Genomic DNA, 13877 nt, shown 5'->3' with positions numbered 1-13877 from the left:
GCACAGAACCGCACTTACCCGTGTTGGGGTCCACAGAGAAATATGGTTGTCCCTCCAGAATGCTGTACACCAGTTTAGCGCTGTTCCCGTACACTGGATCGTCGGCATCTGTAGCTGTTACCCGGGTAACTGGGGTACCTGTGGGGCAGAGAGACAGAGTTAGGAACTATGACTCTGTAGGCAATCATCTCCACATCGCTGTGCCAATCAAGATGAGACTATTCAACCCTGTGTGGGGTTGATTTACCAAAAAAAAAAAAAAAAAAGGTATCATCTGTATCCGGCATGCTTGATATTGATATTGTGTTTTTCTATCCGGATTTTAATATATAGAACAAAGGAAAAGTATGAAAATGATTGGGATGGGTTGGGAATCTCCGTAAAAAGCAAAGTCCTCCACGGTTGTACAACATGTGTCAATGAAACCTTGAAAATACAAAGAAACATAACACTTCTAACCCTAAATAATATGTCAATGTTCAATTGATACAACCCATTATAAAAACAAACTTAAGTCACAACAATCATTTTCAATGATGTACTTTTTAATGTTAATTGATACAAATTTGAAAATAACGCCAGATATACATTTGAATACTGCATCCAAAACACATTTTTTTAGCAGCTGCTAACTTCACAGTCATTTCAACTGTCAGTGAAAAAAAAGGTACACATGGCAGTTATTTAAAATAAAAGCATGTATATATACTAAATGGGTATAAGTCCAATCAAAATACCTCCCCATGCTTTTCCAAACCTTCTTGACTATCTTCGAAATACACAGCCAGACACCACAGGCCAAATAGTTTTGATGCACTCATTTGGGCTAAAATGCTGTTCGGACCGGTGGAAAGAACCATCCAAAATACATATTTAGGTGTTTATGTTAATATTGAGTTTGATTGTGATATCATTTATTTTCAACTAAAGTATTCACAGTATATGGACTATTGAAATGCTTTTCTTTTACGGCCATTTTCTTAACATTTGTTTTTTTTAATACTCTGGAGTGGAGTTTGAGTAACATTATAGAGTTTCATTTTTACTTTATACTCGACGTATCCACAGAGGAACTTTTTTATATAAAATGTATGTCCTGTTTATATGACACGTGGTTTTTGAGCTCCCCATTGACATCAGGACAGCAGAAAGCTTACACATCTTCCGGCGCAGACTGAAAACTCATCTCTTTCGACTCCACTTTGAGCGATAGAACTGCTAACAGAGCACTTATATACTAATAAAGGGCTGGCTTATCGAAAGCCAGTTGAGTAGCACTTGAAATGTTTTTGCTCTATGAAGCCTGATGTACTTATGTGATTCTGTTTTCTTCACGTTTGTATCTTCTTGGTTGAATGCACTTATTGTAGTCGCTTTGGATTAAAAGCGTCAGCTAAATGCAATGTAATGTCATGACATTACATTCTTTATAAAATGAGGACATTGATATTTACGCCTGTTTTCAAATGTTTTCTGACATACAAATGTATCCAAATGTCGTCCGTTAAAAACATGTAACAGAATCAATGGATGGCCATGTTATTCTTTCACAGCAATTGGTCTTGAAGAACTGCCCTCGTCTCTCATATACACACTGAACGCTTAAAATATAATGACGTCTTCGCACTTAAAGCCTGAAAACCCACACAAAAACACTTCTGAAGAAAGTTGGCCACGTAATGTAATCAAGGGCATATGTATTCTCAAAATGTTTATCGCTTATCCCCATGTCTTTTACATAGGAGCAATGAGCCATTACCTCCATACCAACAATGCTCAATGTAAATGGGGTTTCTTTATTAAACTAGCTCTGAGGTTTTCAGGAAATGTACGCAAGGACCTTCATCAATATACCGACGCTCAAGGCTAATCACAAAATAGATTTGTGACAATTCGATCCGCCATTTACAGCTCCATTATAGGGTTTTAGGGTGAGATACATTTGAAAAATGGAATAAAGAGACTATAACGCAATTAAACACCTCCATTTAATTCCCAGTGACCTCGCTAGCTCCTCATCAGCCTTGTTGTGAGGAAGTGAGAGAGAAAGAAGCTGACATGCTGACGGTGAGCAACACGCTGGCAGGAAGCTACAGATGGTATGGTAATTGTTTCTGTGAAAGATGTTTAGAGGTGTTCTGACAACAAAGGGAGACGTCCCTTGCCGCAGAGGGCACAGGTCCCGCCACCGGCACCTGCGTCTGTCCACTGCAGAGGAAAAAGCCTGTAGCGCAGACCTCTGCCAACTTCTGGATCAGACATTGTGATTCAGTCATGACATAAAACATGAAAATCAAACAGGAGTGCCAGATGTGGTGGAAACACAATCCCTGCACAGAGCCCTCACAAATCAGACATCTGTATTCTGTCGGCTTGTTGTCTTTTGCTGCCTCTACAAGCACTGAACGAACCTTCAGCTGACCCTCTGACTAGTGTGCAAGACAGTCATGACTTCAGATACTTGGATCCACAAGAAGTTCAAATACAACTCTTTGAGTACATATTTTATCTCCAAAGCAAAACATTCCAGTTCAAGGCCCTTTGATAAATCACACTATACCAAAGATGGCAAACGGACTGCATTCATACCGTGCTTTTTCCATTTTTCATAAATGAAAATAATGAATGAAATGTTGTAAAAAACGTAATGTGGTTATGTAGTGCACAATAGTTCCTTGAGGTTTGCTCCAGCAAGTCAAACCCAATCCTTACATTGCCAACTTCACAACATGATTACAAATCAAAGGTGTGGTTACTCATATAGTATTGTGGGCGTGGCCACTTTGAGCGACAGGATGGCACTCGCTCATGTTATTAGCTGCTGGGGCAAATGTCCTGTTCATTGAGCCCATTTTTAGATTATCCAGAAGTTAGGAGTTGTAGCCTCTGACACAGAGACTCGGCCCATGTTGTATTCAGTCTGTGGTTTTAACATGCGTTTTGTTTGTACATTCATCTATTGTTTGATATGGCAAGTCAGCTCTAAGACTTTGGATTCATGAATATAAAAACGTGTTAGTGAAGTTAGATATGACTCACAGCTGTTGTGTGGATTGGGAAAAATACATCATTAATGTACCAGACTTTCTTTGAGCTTTACACAAAAAGGTACAACTTGTATTTTTTAAATGTTCTGCATAACAATTATTAGCTGGATACAACCATTTGAAGCACATCTCTTACATTTTCTTAGTAGGGAAAGAAATAGCTCAAATCTTTCTCAACAGATATCTGCAAATCATGTTGACTAATATGACAAGGAAGAGTGTATCCTTATGATGTCTTGTTGAAAACTAACTATTTTAGTCTTAGTTTGCTTAGATGTTTTTCAGATCCATATACTTATCTTTTTTTCTTTTATTACGTCAGCTACACGTGTCCTACCATTGATTTATAGTCGCCGCCAAATCAGTGGTCTTGTAACAGCAAACAAAGAGAAAGCCACATTTACACCTTAACTGGAGTAGCGGTTTGCACCGTTGCAACCCAATTATTTCACAGAGAGAGAACCTCAAGTGGTCCTCGGAGACAGAAGTGTTCTTGTAATTCATAATCTTATGATGACCCATGCTGTTGTGTTTCCAGAGCTTACCTTGTAAATTCCATACCGCTTGTTACACCCAGTGCCTTTTGCAGTTCACAGCAGATCAATGAGTTTCTATCTTTTCACCCGTGTTTGTGTTTTCTGCAATAGTGCTAGCAGAAAAACCAACAGCAACTTGATGTGAGCTGCTGATAGACTTGAATGCAATAACCTGCCACTCAGGCCATTAACTCTATATTTTTAGGAAATAAACGGCAAGATATTCTATTGCTACTCACAGTTCTGCTTAATAAACTGCCACAAATGTCTTAGATAAGCAAATAAAATATCCAACAAATTGGTTGACAGGATGTAAGGAAACACAATTATATGAATGTGATCCGACAGATCCATCCATCTTCTCCCGCTTATCCGTGGTCGGGTCGCGGGGGTAGCAGTTCCAGCAGAGAGCCCCAAACTTTCTTTTCCCTGGCGACATCAACCAGCTCTGACTGGGGGATCCCAAGGCGCTCCCAGGCCAGCGAAGAGATATAATCCCTCCACCTGGTCCTAGGTCTACCCCTTGGTCTCTTCCCAGCTGGACGTGCCTGGAACACCTCCTTAGGGAGGCGCCCAGGTGGCATCCTAACTAGGTGCCCGAACCACCTCAACTGGCTCCTTTCGACGCGAAGGAGGAGGATCCGACAGATGTGTGCAATAATCCAAATTGGTGTGCTAGTGCAGAAACACATTTTATCATGTGTGACAAAGGTGTTTTGCAATTGTCAAATGAACAAAATGAGAGACAGCTAAAGAAATTGCACCTCCTTTTTCTCCGAGATACAGACTCTTATCGGCCTTAAAGTTACATTACCACTACTACAAAGGGAGAAGGCTGCACTGCACACATCCCTAATTATGAAAATTACTTTTGTGCTTCTAAATGGTGTCTGACTATGGCAAACAGGCTTTATAAATGTGGTTACACTAAAGATTGAAGTGGGGGGAAATAGAGGGTAGGGAAAATAAAATCTTCATAAAAACAGTGGAAGCGGTGAAGCATGAAATAGCTCCCTCTTCCTTTCCCCTCCCACAGGGGTACAATGCTCCACAACACCCATGATAAAAAAACAAGGGATTAGGAAAGTCTGTGTTTTGGTCCTGTTTCAAATCAGTGCAGATTAGCTCGTCCTTCCCCACTTAATAATGCTCAGAAATGTCAGGGACACTGCAGAAATGGATGCAGCTGTGGGCCAAGCAAACAGGCACAAAAACTCAATTGTACCAGGGATATTGTCTCTGGCTTTTATTTGAAGCCTGTAGCATTGTGGTCAGTGGTGTAGTCTACGTGATACGCTGGTATACGCCGTATACCCACTAGAAAATGCCAGTGATTTCCGTATACCCTCTTAAAAATGAGCGATGAACATCATTTTGTGACTGCGCTTTCACGCTTTCGCCTCTTCGCTAATACTTTTGGACGTCTGGAGCTTCCGTCGCCTGTGGCCTGTTGCTAAGCAACAGCAACACACGGCTCTGACAAACCCCAAGTTTCTCTAACGTTATCAGAATTTGATCCGTCCACCATTCAAGTTCGCGGAGTGCTAAACAGGAAGCAAACATGAAACGAAAACAGACGACAATATTTCAATGTTTTCCGAAGTTTTCCCCTATTACCACTACAGAAGAAGAGCCATGTCAGGTGGCTGTCCTAAAGGTGACAGAGAACGAGCCCGGCGCTCCGCAAATTTAACCGGTAAGTGAAATTAGCATGGTTATCATTAACGTAACTGTAGCTAACTTGATCAACGTTAGTGTGGTGGATCAATGGAAGAGAAAGGGAGCGAGATACTGTGTGTGTGTGTGTGTGTGTGTGTGTGTGTGTGTGTGTGTGTGTGTGTGTGTGTGTGTGTGTGTGTGTGTGTGTGTGTGTGTGTGTGTGTGTGTGTGTGTGTGTGTGTGTGTGTGTGTGTGTGTGTGTGTGTGTGTGTGTGTGTGTGTGTGTGCAGTCATAAACAGAACACAATGTTTATATTATCTCCTTGTTTCGGACACAGATGAGAGCTCCTGGCCAGCCTTGTGGACTGAAAGTCAGGCTATGGAATTTAAGAACAGGCATCCTTGGTTAGAGTGGAGGGACAGAAAGTTAGGTAAATAGATTAGACGACATGAGACGTCCAGAGCACACAAAATAGCCCAGGAGCTCACGGAGAAGGGTGGACAGGATTTAGTTGGAAATTTGGTGAGAGCTGTGTCAGAGACTGTGTTTGCAGAGACATATTCTGTATTCAGAACAGCATACTATCTTGCGAAGATGAACCAACCTTTTACTGACCATGATAGTCTCATTGAGCTTCAGGAAAAAAATTGTGCCACTGATTGTGGCGATTACAATAATATCAACACAACACCTATAAACTTCAAGGGACGAGAAAAAATGAAGGAATGATTTAGGATGTACAAAAATAATCCTAAAGACAGTCTTTACCAAGTGTAAGACTAATGACCAGTATGTGTTACTGCTTGTGCATCTTTATCTAAAAAAGTGTTGTTCACTACATGGTCAAACATGTTCATGGAAGTAGGTTCCATCATGGTATTTCCTGCCTAAATTCATTTGTTTAATTATTCTCCTTTTGTTGAGCAAATGTCCAAACACTGAAGGATGACATTGAAGCTTCCTTGGAAAGCAAATCTCCCTCTGTAGCCCACAGAGTGACTGGCATTATTATTTATTTCAAGCTTCTACCATTGTTGAGATTACAATAATAGCGACACAACACCTACAGACTTTCAAGGACGGGAAAAAACTGAATAGCGGCTGAAAACAAATAATGGTGGAGGCAGGAATTGGGTACATAAAAATTGTGAAAATGGAAGATGACTAGTGCATGCTACTGCTTTGGCATCTTGATTTACCATTGATGAATACAATCTTGTTTACTTCCTGTCCGAATGGATTCGACTCACTTGTCTTCTGTTTTCGAGAAATGCCCAGAAACTGAAAGATTACAATTCCTGGGAAAGCAAATGTCCCTCTGTGTCACGATTCTCATGTTATGTCACGTTTGTAGTTTTGTCTGTGTTGGTGTTTTTCTTGTCTTTGGGTTTCCTGTTTTATTGTGTAAAGTGTTCACCCCCGTTTCCTGCTTCTCTGCTTTCTGTCTGTTTCCCTCCCTGATTACCCGATTGTGTTCACCTGTTGTCCTTGTGTTTCTCCTCCCCTGTACAGCTGTGTCTTGTTCTGTGATTACCCTTCTATGTATTTAGTCTAGTCTTCCCCTGTGTTCCATGTCGGTTCATTGTTTCCCCTCCATGTTATTCCACGGTCTGTGTTCCTTGTGCTGCTTTGGATATTTTGGATTCTGCCTTGTTTTTGCCACAGCTTTATTATTTAATAAAGCTCGCTTTTCGTTATTCTGCATTTGAGTCCTACCTGCTTCACCCATTCGTAACAGAATGAACCAACCTCATTTGGACTCAGCAGATTTTAATGTTTTGGCCCCACAGGCGGAATGTCTTGGGTACTCTCTGGAGTACATTTTTTACACCTGGAAGAACGCCTCATCTAGACGGAGTAAAGAGGCTGCTTTGAAGGAGGCACGCCGGGAGGTTGCTCGCAAGCCCTGGCTCAGAAGCTTGTTGCCTGAGTGGCTACAAACCTTTACAAGTAGCCCTGAAGAATTGTCACAAGCTTCTAACCCTTTCCTGGGATCCGACTACTGTCCTGTTGAAGGTCCACAGAGTCTCCAAAAGGCCTCTAGGAGACGCAGGGCCAGGATTCCAGCCCGTGCTCCAGCAGCCATGGTTCCGGCCCCAGTCCTGGTCCCAGCTGCCATAGTCCCTCCTCAGGTCACTTTCCTAGTCCCTTCTCCAGTCCCACCTCTAGTCACTTCTCTAGTCCCTACTCAAGTCCCTTCCCAAGTTCCTTCTCTAGTCCCTTCTCTAGTCCCATCTCCAGTTCCCTCTCGAGTCCCCTCTCGAGTCACCTCTCGAGTTCCATCTCTAGTCCCTACTCAAGTCCCGCCTCTAGTCAATTCCCTAGTCCCGCCTCTAGTCAATTCCCTAGTCCCATCTCTAGTCCCTCCTCTAGTCACTTCTCGAGTCCCCTCTCCAGTCCCCTCTCGAGTTCCCTCTCGAGGTCCCTCCTCTAGTCCTTCCTTTAGTCCCTCCTCTAGTCCCCTCTCTAGTCCCTCCTCGAGTCCCCTCTCTAGTTCCCCTCTCAAGTCCCCTCTCGAGTTCCCTCCTCTAGTTCCTCCTCTAGTCCCTCCTCTTGTTCCTCCTCTAGTCTCTCCTCTAGTCCCCTCTGGAGTTCCGTCTCTAGTTCCCCTCTCGTGTCACGTCTCAAGTCCCTACCCAATGTCCTGGTCTGTTGGAGGTTCCGCTGGGGGTCCTGCCAACTCCATGTCCTGTCCCGTTGGAGGCCCCGTCGACTACGCCTCTGCCGGGGGTCCTACCAATCGTATGTCTGTCCCGTTGGAGGTCCCGCCGTCTACTCTCCTGCCGGGGGTCCTGCCAGCTTCTTGTCCTGTCTCGTTGGAGGCCCCGCCGACTACTCTCCTGCCGGGGGTCCTGCCAACCCTTTGTCCCGTCCCGTTGGAGGTCCCGCCGTCTGCTCTCCTGCAGGGGGTCCTGCCAGCTCCTTGTCCCATCTCGTTGGAGGTCCCACCGACTGCTCTCCTGCCGGGGGTCCTGCCAACCCTTTGTCCTGTGCCGTTGGAGGCCCCGCCGATTGCTCTTCTGCCGGGGATCCTGCCAGCTCCTTGTCCTGTCCCGTTGGAGGTCCCGCCGACTACTCTCCTGCCGGGGGTCCTGCCAACTACTCTACTGCCGGGGGTCCTGCCAACCCTATGTCCTGTGCCGTTGGAGGTCCCGCCGACTGCTCTCCTGCCGGGGGTCCCGCCGACAACTCTTCTGCCGGGGGTCCTGCTAACCCCTTGTCCTGTTCCGTTGGAGGCCCCACCATCACCTGTCTCACCGTGGGTCCTGCCAACTACTGGTCCTCTTCCGTGGGGGATCCTGCCAAAGCCTGTTCCACTGGCTCCGGTTCCTGTTCGGCCGACACCGGGTCCTGCCCGGCCTCCGGAGCTGTCTGGTCTTCGCCCTCGAGCCCGGCCCCCTGAGAGCCGCGGTCTTCTCCCTCGAGCCCGGCCCCCTGAGTGCCGCGGTCTTCGTCCTCGGGCCCGGCCCCCTGACTCTTCCTGCCGCTGCTTTTGCCCTCATGCACGGCCCCCTGAGTTTGCCCGCTGTGGCCTTCGCCCCTTTTTGAACTTTGCCTTGCCCCCAGGCCGTCCACCCGAGACCCCCTCCTTGGTCTCTGCCTTGCCCCCGGGTCTTCCGCCCGAGACCTCGTCCTTGGTCTCTGCCTTGCTCCCGGGCCTTCCGCCCGAGACCCCGTCCTTGGTCTCTGCCTTGCTCCCGGGCCTTCCGCCCGAGACCCCATCCTTGGTCTCTGCCTTTCCCCCGGGCCGTCCGCCCGAGACCCGTCCTCCAGACCCCCTCCACCCACCCTTTCTTGGCCCTAGTTATGTGGCGGCACTACTTACCAGCAGGCGGCAGTAGTGTGTATTCGTCATTCAAAATAAGCAACCAGAAGACAGACTGCGTGATATATACAAACAACAAATAGCTACATGCTACAGCTCGAGCCAAGCAGCACAGGGATGAACTATGCCAATATTTTAACAGTATTGGTGCAGTGCCTTTTCAGTGGGGCAAGATATAGCAAATATGCAACCCCGTCTCACGGCATTTCGTGTTATAGTCACGACATTTAATCTATTGATTCTTGTTCACCAACACGATTTTCCCCTTTTTTTTCGTGTCGCAAAGAACGATTTTAAAAGCAATGTATTTCTATTGGTAGTATGTTTCGTGCCTGCATCACGTCTTTTTGTCCGGTCAGGTCTTGGAAGACCGGAAACATGTTCTTACTCAATATCAAGCCACGATTATTGTTTTTATTTTTAAATCGTATAATGTTGACTTTTTTTGCCGTCGGTGAGGAAAATAAATGGGGCACAGAGCCTCAGAATACTGAAATCAGTATTTCACACACCCACTGAACTGATTACTTAAGATCCTCAGCTATGGTTGAAGCTCGGTGATTGGATGTTTTAGCCGCAATGCACGTTGGGATATGGTGTTAATGCGATATGAAAAAATAACTATCAACAGAATTGCGTTGCTAGGCAACAGCTTGGGGTGAGAACAGTATTTCCGGTCTCAAAGTTTGCATAGTAATCTGCAGTACTCAACTAAAAACTTCAGTTTATCCTTGTTAATTACACAACATTGATTGGTTTAAATTGTGTACAATGCTTTTGTGTTTTCCCCCTTCGATTCGGAGAAACAAATAGTTTTTTCGCAGTTTAGGATGGCCGAAGACACTACACTCCCATAATCCTCAGCTATTGTTTGGGACTACAGTCCCTTTGCTTGACAAACTCTGTGATTGGATGTTGGACTGGCAGTGTGCCAAGGTTATGCCGAGTGTCAAACAGCTCAATGAAATGGAATGAAACCACGGCAGACTGTCCAAAACTGGACTTGAACGGGTCCAGCCCCTTTGTAACTTTGTTATACTACTCCACTACAATTATAAGCTTCTGCAGAATAACCTGGTATTTTTACTCCACTACATTTTTTTAGTTACTTTGCAGATTCTGATTAATGATGGGAAATATAAACAACCCCTTAAATCAGACTTTAGTTACACCTGAGTAAAATTCAGGGAAGGTGATTGTCAAGTGCCAACAATCAGGAGGGATATTTGATAATTGGTGCTTGAGAAGACTAAACATTTATCTGCAGAATCCCTATAAAGCATATTCATTACTCGTTATTCTCTACTAATAGTTAATTAAAGACTGTATATAATGACTATTTTGCACATCCCTTTCAAGATTTGTCAAGTTTATTGACATATCATATACAACTATATGTGGTTATGCAATGAATTAAAAACTTGGGTCGCAGGTTCCTCAACAGTGCATTACAAGACATCTATCAATATGTGTGTATACCTCCACCATTAAACTGTCAAATTCTGCACATTTCATATACTATTTACATAGATCTTATAAGAGTATAATACATATGTATAATATCAGTTAAAATAAGTGCTTCAACATTGCAGGAAAGCAATATATTGGACGTTAAGTACTTTGTCAGGCTTAATGTTTATCTCTAGATACCCCCAACGCTTTTTTCTTATTTAAAAGAAGACCTTAACCTAAAGTATTCTTTAATGTTTAAATAAAGGTCCATTTGTTTTGCTCATCCTCCTATTAATATCTTTGTACATCCGGCACTAAACTGTTTTATTGTAGAGATCACTTATAGTATCTTCATATTTCTATCATTGACCTTCTACTTTCCCCCTATTTTGTATGTAACCACTAGGTGGTGCAGGTTAAAAAACTGTCAAGTTTAAGGTGTTAACAACAAATTATACTTGTATTATAAGTGTAGAACACTTATGTAAGTATAACATCTGAAGATGTGTAGTTTTATTCATGTTTTCACATAATTGTACAGGATATTGCTATATTATTTGACATGTTTTACTTCTACACATTACTATCTGATTTGTAAAACATCACAGACAGAAAGGTATATCCGTCATTTAATGGTAAGCTATTGAAATTCTGAATGCATAGATGTGTCTCCCATCACCCAAAACCCCTGACTATTCTCTCAACTCAGTATTTACATTCTTATATTCAATAAAAATCAGTAATATCTTTAAAAACTACAAGTCCCTGTCTATCAGCTGTGCACTGCTACCTTCTACCAATTGTATCAAATATAAAAGTCAGCTGAATTAGTATTGATACTGCAAGGAGACGTATTGTGTGAAGAGAAGTTAAAGATGGTGTTTAATTGCTGATATATTTATGATCCACGTCACGTATTCAGTTTCGGTGGCAGTTCTTCCAGTTTGTCCAGAAGTCTTCTCATCAGGGCTCTATAAATAGAGAACTACGGCAGATGTGTAATATTTATTACAATGCCGTTATGTGATTAGTTTCAAAGAGAAAAGCAAGCACACTCGGAATAAAGTATTTTTTTTAAATGTTTTCGGATTTCATATCGCATAAACACCATATCCCAACGTGCAATGCGGCTAAAACATCCAATCACCGAGCTTCAACCATAGCTGAGGATCTTGGATAATCAGTTCATTAGTTGTGTATCGCCTACGTCTGTTTCCTGTGACTTTATTTTGAAATGTAGTTCCTGACGGACGGCAAAAAAGCCCGATATTATAGAATCAAACAAATAAATAAAAACAAGGATAAGTGGTGTTATTGTTGAGTAGGGATGGGTATCGTTAGGATTTTACCGGTACCGGTACTGCTTATCGGTATCGGTATTTTTCTATACTCTCATCGATACTTTTCAATAATTTGGTGCTCAAAATTATAGACATGAATACAAGATATGAAGATTAAACATATGAAGATTAAACAGTCATTTTATTGTAATTTTCTTGCAGAAATAACTGTATAACTTATATATTAGCTTCTCAAAAGCAAAAATAAATAAAATAACTTAAAGGGGCCTGGCTCGCCCTATCGTGCTTTTTGGGGTTTTCCCTCAGACAGAGGATGAAAAGAGGCATTTTTTAACATATGTAAATCAGTTACATCTTCATCCAGACATTTCTAACTGACAACCTAGCTCGTCAAGAGATCCTTAAAACATTGTACTACAGTGACATCATGCAAAACTGTGATATGAAAAAATTGGTAAAAAGGCGAAGATGGCAAAAAGATAAAGGCGAGTACTTATATTATTCTGGATTGTACTTTTAAATCATCACAAAATATATATATCCTTTATTTAACCAGGTAAAAGACTCATTGAGATTAAAATCTCTTTTCCAAGAGTGACCTGGCCAAGAAGGGCAGCATGTACAAAGTTACAACAGATAAAACACAGACATGACAGGCAGACAAATACAGCTGTAAAACACAAATAAAATGGCACATTAGCCAGTCAATATGCGAAGTAAAACAAACTATTAAAATCATTCAAAACTGGCAACATTTAAAACGATTTTAGGATATACGAGCACTCACATCTACCAATGGTGTCGTGCTCTCTGTCCTTTAAGATGAACCTGAATTCCCCCATAGTGATTACATCTGAGAGTTTCAGCTCCTTCTGTACATTGTTCCAAGCTGTGGGAGCAGCATATCTAAAAGCTGTATTACCCAGTTTTGTTCTCACTGTAGGGACCAGCATCTGAATAAAATCTTGGGAGCGCAGGCCATATAGACTTTCTCTTTGACACATATATGTGCAAATGTAGGAGGGAACCAACCAAAGCAGAGATTTATAAACAAAACCCAACCAATGGGAAAGTCTGCGAGCAGACAAAGATGGCCAATTAGCAGCAGCATATAAAGTGCAATTGTGTACTCGATATCCACATCCAGTGATAAATCGTAAGGCACAATGGTACACAGTATCCAAGCATTATCAGACATATTTTATATCCATAGTCATTTACTGAGAAGACACATATTTTTCTCTAGGTACTGATGTATCTTATGTTACTTATGTTACTTCCTGTCAGAAACACTTTCATTAGACTCCAATAAAAACAAATCCAGATACAATTACAAGTATTTGAAACACAAGAACATACATACATACATACAGTACATACATAAATACACATACATACATACATACATACATACATACATACATACATTCAGTACATACATAAATACACATACATACATACAGTATAGAGATACTGGGACAAGTTACATAATATTGTAAATGCAGCAAAAGATCAAACATTAAACTATAGGACAGTTTAGTATACATTCAATATAATGTACAGCTACAATAATAATACTTATCATATCTAATTGAATAGACAGCATGATCCATGTGCTGAGTCTCACAGTAAATCCAGAGGACCCTAAGGCGCTCTTAAAGATGAAAATAAAACATGGAAAAAAGATAATATCTTTAAGCACTTTTAAGCTAAAACCTCAAACAGTATGTAATGTATCTTCTCACATGTTCACACGACAGGCCCACTGAACAACAGAGTGAACATTTTATTGTTGCAACAATGAATTGTTGCCATTTTAAACATTGAAATGATCATTTGAAATAATCAAATTGGCTTTAATAGCCACTTAAGCACATACATTATATTTGAACTTCATTTGAATAAATTCCACTATTTTGGTACAGTTTTGTATATATCGTTTTTATTGGATTATGTTAGGTGTATTTACTACAAGGTGATACGCCGTAACATACTGTAGCTTTCAGTCCATACATACTTTAACTACTTTATTACATAAGATTCTGGATGTTTTCA

The 13877-nt window shown here is 42.0% G+C and overlaps 1 protein-coding gene across 2 annotated transcripts in view; it reads right to left on the bottom strand.

Annotated features, from left to right (window-relative positions):
- The window catches only part of cdh8 (cadherin 8), a 158029-nt gene that overhangs the window by 41328 nt on the left and 102824 nt on the right, over window positions 1–13877 (bottom strand). The window contains exon 1 of one of the 2 annotated variants that reach the window (XM_034079638.2): window positions 19–133. The exons of the other annotated variant lie outside the window; for it this stretch is intronic. The gene's annotated coding sequence lies outside the window, so the exon portion shown is untranslated. Of the gene's footprint in view, window positions 1–18; window positions 134–13877 lie in introns of those variants that run through there. 2 annotated transcript variants of the gene reach the window in all.

The sequence above is a fragment of the Pseudochaenichthys georgianus genome, chromosome 3 (genome assembly GCF_902827115.2).
Source record: "Pseudochaenichthys georgianus chromosome 3, fPseGeo1.2, whole genome shotgun sequence".
Classification (NCBI taxonomy): Eukaryota; Metazoa; Chordata; class Actinopteri; order Perciformes; family Channichthyidae; genus Pseudochaenichthys; species Pseudochaenichthys georgianus.
This window is presented reverse-complemented; position numbering and strand designations above follow the sequence as displayed.